We start from the raw sequence: 6,000 nt of genomic DNA on the forward strand, positions 1-6,000 counted from the left end.
CTTTGTTGGCAAAGTAATGTCTCTGCTTTTGAATATGCTGTCTAGGTTGGACATAACTTTCCTTCCAAGGAGTAAGCGTCTTTTAATTTCATGGCTGCAGTCACCATCTGTAGTGATTTTGGAGCCCAGAATAAGAAAGTCTGACACTGTTTCCACTGTTTCCCCATCTATTTCCCATGAAGTGGTGGGACCAGAGGCCATGATCTTCGTTTTCTGAATGTTGAGCTTTAAGCCAACTTTTTCACTCTCCTCTTTCACTTTCATCAAGAGGCTTTTGAGTTCCTCTTCGCTTTCTGCCATAAGGGTGGTGTCATCTGCATATCTGAGGTTATTGATATTTCTCCTGGCAATCTTGATTCCAGCTTGTGTTTCTTCCAGTCCAGCGTTTCTCTTGATGTACTCTGCATAGAAGTTAAATAAGCAGGGTGACAATATACAGCTTTGATGTACTCCTTTTCCTCTTTGGAACCAGTCTGTTGTTCCATGTCCAGTTCTAACTGTTGCTTCCTGACCTGCATACAGATTTCTCAAGAGGCAGGTCAGGTGGTCTGGTATTCCCATCTCTTTCAGAATTTTCCGCAGTTTCTCATGATCCACACAGTCAAAGGCTTTGGCATAGTCAACAAAGCAGAAATAGATGTTTTTCTGGAACTCTCTTGCTTTTTCAATGGTCCAGCAGGGGTTGGCAATTTGATCTCTGGTTCCTCTGCCTTTTCTAAAACCAGCTTGAACATCAGGAAGTTCATGGTTCACATATTGCTGAAGCCTGGCTTGGAGAATTTTGAGCATTACTTTACTAGCATGTGAGATGAGTGCAATTGTGTGGTAGTTTGAGCATTCTTTGGCATTGCCTTTCTTTGGGATTGGAATGAAAACTGACCTTTTTCAGCCCTGTGGCCACTGCTGAGTTTTCCAAATTTGCTGGCATATTGAGTGCGGCACTTTCACAGCATCATCTTTCAGGATTTGAAATAGCTCAATTGGAATTCCATCACCTCCACTAACTTTGTTCATAGTGATACTTTCTAAGACCCACTTGACTTCACATTCCAGGATGTCTGGCTCTAGGTCAGTGATCACACCATCGTGATTATCTGGGTCATGAAGATCTTCTTTGTACAGTTTTTCTGTGTATTCTTGCCACCTCTTCTTAATATCTTCTGCTTCTGTTAGGTCCATACCATTTCTTTCCTTTATCGAGCGCATCTTTGCATGAAATATTCCCTTGGTATCTCTAATTTTCTTGAAGAGATCTCTAGTCTTTCCCATTCTGTTGTTTTCCTCTATTTCTTTGCATTGATCACTGAGGAAGGCTTTCTTATCTCTTCTTGCTATTCTTTGGAACTCTGCATTCAGATGCTTACTGGGGTCCAGCCCCGGTTGGATCCAGGGATTCCCTCGGGAGGACGGCGTTGGCAAAAAGGATAGAAATAGAGAAAGAGATAAGGAAAGAATTTTGTAGTTAAGAATATAGAGGAGAGAAAAGAGGCTGATATTCCTTGGTTTATACAGAAAGCCAATAAAGCCCCAGCACAGGACTTGCTCTGTTCATGTAGGCCACAGGCGTCCTCTAGAATCACGGAAGGTGCCCCACCCTGGGCACCTTCTCCAGTGGGTCTTAGAAGCCCAGGCAGGAAAGTGAATGCAGAGAGCCCCTGTGCTCCATGGAATCAGCCTGAATAGGAAAAGGAAAGAGAAAGAACCACATGGGGAGACCAAGCTTCGGTTAGCAAGGCCTGCACTTTATTTTCCAAAGTAGTTTTTATGCCTTAAGTTGTGCATAGAGGATAATGGGGGAAGGGGTAGAGTCATGAAAGGTCAGCAGTCGATCCTTATCGAAACCAGGCTTTCTTTCTGCAAACTTACCATATGGAAAAGCTTTAGGTGATTTACATCATCTTCTGGCCAGGAGGCCTGTTAACATTTTATGACCCTTTCTTCAGAAAACTTATTTTTCTCGAAAGGTGATTATTTTAAAGTCAGGCGCCACCCTCCAAAAGCATTAGATAAAGTTGCATTCCTATAGGGCGAAAGTGTGGTGGGCTATAATAAGAAAAGAATTAACTCAAGGGTCCAAGGTTACAAACATTAAAGCTACTACTTACATTTCTATACACCAACTATATTAATCAATACACTCCCAGGGACACAGTAGGTAAGGGATATGGAAACTTGGCAGCAAGCATTAGCTCAGCAAAGAAATCCTCTACTAGTTCTATTCTAACAATTTTAACTGAGAAGCTCTACATTGTTAGAATATCTTAAGCTTCTTGTGCCTTTCGTGGTTGGGAGGCTGTGAATCTTGAACAAACCTGTCAGGCAAGCTAGAAAGTCATCAGAGGGGTTTGAATTGAAACACTCCTATTATGTCCAGGAGACTTATTAACTAGAGTTTTAAGTTGATTTTCTTACAGAGAAAGGTGGTCAGGGATAGCCCCCTGTGGCATCTGGTCCCATCACTTCATGGGAAATAGATGGGGAAACAGTGGAAACACTGTCAGACTTTATATTTTGGGGCTCCAAGATCACTGCAGATGGTAACTGTGGCCATGAAATTAAAAGACGCTTACTCCTTGGAAGGAAAGTTATGACCAACCTAGATAGGATATTCAAAAGCAGAGACATTACTTTGCCAACAAAGGCCCGCCTAGTCAAGGCTATGGTTTTTCCAGTGGTCATGTATGGATGTGAGAGTTGGACTGTGAAGAAGGCTGAGCACCAAAGAATCGATGCTTTTGAACTGTGATGTTGGAGAAGACTCTTGAGAGACCCTTGGACTGCAAGGAGATCCAACCAGTCCACTCTGAAGGAGATCAGCCCTGGGATTTCTTTGGAAGGAATGATGCTAAAGCTGAAACTCCAGCACTTGGGCCACCTCATGTGAAGAGTTGACTCATTGGAAAAGACGCTGATGCTGGGAGGGATTGGAGGCAGGAGGAGAAGGGGATGACAGAGGATGAGATAGCTGGATGGCATCACTGACTTGCTGGACGTGAGTCTGAGTGAACTCCGGGAGTTGGTGATGGACAGGGAGGCCTGGCGTGTTGCGATTCATGGGGTCACGAAGAGTCGGACACGACTGAGGGACTGAATTGAACTGAACTGAACTGAAGGTGAGCCCCAGGTTGACTTTTACTTATAAATCATGTTTACTTGTCAGAAGGCTTGAGAAACACAAGCCCAGGAGTCAAGAGGTTTAGGACTAAATCTTGCCTCTCCAGACAATGGCTTATTTGCAGCAGAATATTCTATTTGCTTCCCAAGTGGTTCAGTGCTAAAGAATTACACAGCAGACACAGGTTAGATCTCTGGGTGGGGAAGATCCCCTGGAAGGAAATGGCAACCCATTCCAGTATTCTTGCCTGGGAAACTCCATGGACAGAGGAGCCTGGCAAACTACAGTCCACGGGGTCACAAAAGAGCTGGGCATGACTCAGTGACTGAGCATGCACACACATCCTATTAAGAGTCTTGGGGGACATAGATACACTGGGGAGGGTAGTGGAAGGGGAGGAATTCCATTTTAGAGGGAAATGGTTACAGGATTACCTTCACTACCTAATAGAGCAAGAGGTCATTATTATTAACTGGTGAACTTGGCAGAGAAAAAAATTAGTCATATGGAATCGTATATTAGCCCACAAAGGACTGCTTATTAACATGTTCAAGTGGACATGAAGGCATTATAGACACTTGATCTTGGCTTTTTTGGTTTCTATTTCTAGGTATTTGCACACAGTTGTAAATTAGAGGCATGGGTACAGTAGTAGGTACCCCTTGATGGTCAACACTTAGCCTTGGCTGACTTCACAATGTGTCACCCCAGCTTTCTGAATATTGCAAAACAGGAAATAGATACCCACATACCCTCAGTCCATAATTTAATCGTTTCTCTATTGTTAGATATATAGGTTTCTTCCTAGTTTTTACTATTATGAATGATCTGAAATACTTCTTTAAGCATGTGATTCCCCTCCCACCCCCACATTTTGGAATATTTTATTAGGCTATAATTTCACTAGTTGAGGAGAAAAGTGTGTAAAAGGTATACATTTTTTATTGTTTTTGATTCATATTGCTTAACTGCTTTCAAAAAGGACTAGAATTGTTTCTAATGCTGTCAGCAATTGATAATATTCTTACTAACTTAGAGTAATATCATTTAAAATAGTCTCTTTTTATTTAACAGAAAAAAATGTACCAGTGCAATTTCAAAGGGACTTCTCATGGCCCATTTATATTGGTATCTATTTCCTGTTTTGCAATATCTAGAAAGCATATACTGATCTCAAGTGGATCAGAAATATTCTAGAGACACTTTCCCAGAAACACAGCTGTTGATTTCTGATTTCTGAGTTCAGCCTGTGCAAAATGTAAGGATCCAACCATATACTTTCTCCTCAAACTGAGATTCTTGTTTGGATCACTTTGTGACTGGAGCAATTAAGAGACTCATCAGTGGAGATTGTGTGGAGGCAATGGAATCACGGTGCAATTAATGTTCTTATCTTTTTAATTTTAGGTAATAGCACTTCTCTTATTCAGAAATAACATCTTCAGGGAAAGCATATTGAATTCAATCTGTTGTGTGAATATTTTCAGCTAGAGAAGGTACAGTATGTATGTATAAATGAACGTACAGGCTGCTGATGGTTTATTTTTGTTCTATAGCAGTATTGGAAATAGAACTGAGTTTTATATAGCATCTTCCAGAATCAGGGTAGCCCTAAGCTCTCTATGGAACAGTGATTTTAGTTATGTCTAAATAAAGCTCATCCTTAGAGTCAAAGGCAAAAAAAAAAATCCAGCTGATAAATTACTTCATCTTTCTATATAATATCATGTAGATGGTTTGATTTGGGGCTGCCATAATTGCCTGGTATTTTGGCTTTATGGATGTATCTTTTGCAACCACTCCCAGGGCCCTGCAGAAGGAAGAAGACTGTCAAGGATGTCCTAGATGACTCCCTGAGTAGGAATGGGAAGGTTGCTCTTGGAAACCAGTCATGGAACGAGTCATGGGAGCAGCATGGCACTGGGAATTTCAAGATGCTCCCAGATCTACAAGGACAGATCTGTTTCAAAAGGAGCCATTCTGGCCTGTCCATGGCAGACAGGGTTGGGGGAGTTACAGTGGATAGTAACTGAAACAGTAATTATTGTCCATGATATTCTGGCCTGTCTACTGAAGCGCCTGGTGGGTAAATGTATATATAGGACTCTTTCCTCGTTATGTTCAGGAAAAAATTTAGCAAGCATGTTTATCAAGAATAGCATTTTATAGGCTGAACCACACATTTTGGCCTGTGATGTTGTAGGGATAGCCCTGTCTTGCATTTGTACACAAATATTCAGACTTTTTAAAAACCCACTTTGGCGTCCTTGGATTACCCACACAATAACGTGCTGCGGGTATTGTCAGTTCTCCTACCTAACTACATCTCAGTTTTTCACTTTCCCCCTTCTGCCCTTCTAGCTGAAATTGTATCTTGCTCTCACAACTTGAGTTGCCACCAAGTTGGTCTTCCTACCCTCCTGAGGCTACTGGCAACCTACACTCCATAGAACAGCTTGAGGAAGCTTTAGACATCATAACTCATGACATGTCTCTATGCTGCTTAAACACCTTTATTGTTTTCAGAGTGTTGATAAAGATCCGAAGTACCTGACTATGGCACAGAGGCCCTGTGTGATCCAGTTCCTTCCAGCCTCCACAGCTCACCTGCCCTCTGTCTCTTCCAGCCCCTCCAGCTCCTCTAAGTTCCTCAAGTACAAGCCCAAACTGCCTCCCCCAATCCCCCGAACACTGACACCAGCTGATACATCTGCCTGAAAACCTCTTCCTATGGCTGAATTCTTCTCATCTTTGGGGGTTTTAGCTCAAATACCCCCTTCTCTAAGAATCCTTCCCCCCAAAGTGGGGACTCATAGAGAATGTGAGACTCAGATGAATACCCAAAGTGATGGAAGAAGCATGAAAACTGGAAGGAATCTCATTCT

Source organism: Bos indicus x Bos taurus, chromosome 13, assembly GCF_003369695.1.
Source record: "Bos indicus x Bos taurus breed Angus x Brahman F1 hybrid chromosome 13, Bos_hybrid_MaternalHap_v2.0, whole genome shotgun sequence".
NCBI lineage: Eukaryota > Metazoa > Chordata > Mammalia > Artiodactyla > Bovidae > Bos > Bos indicus x Bos taurus.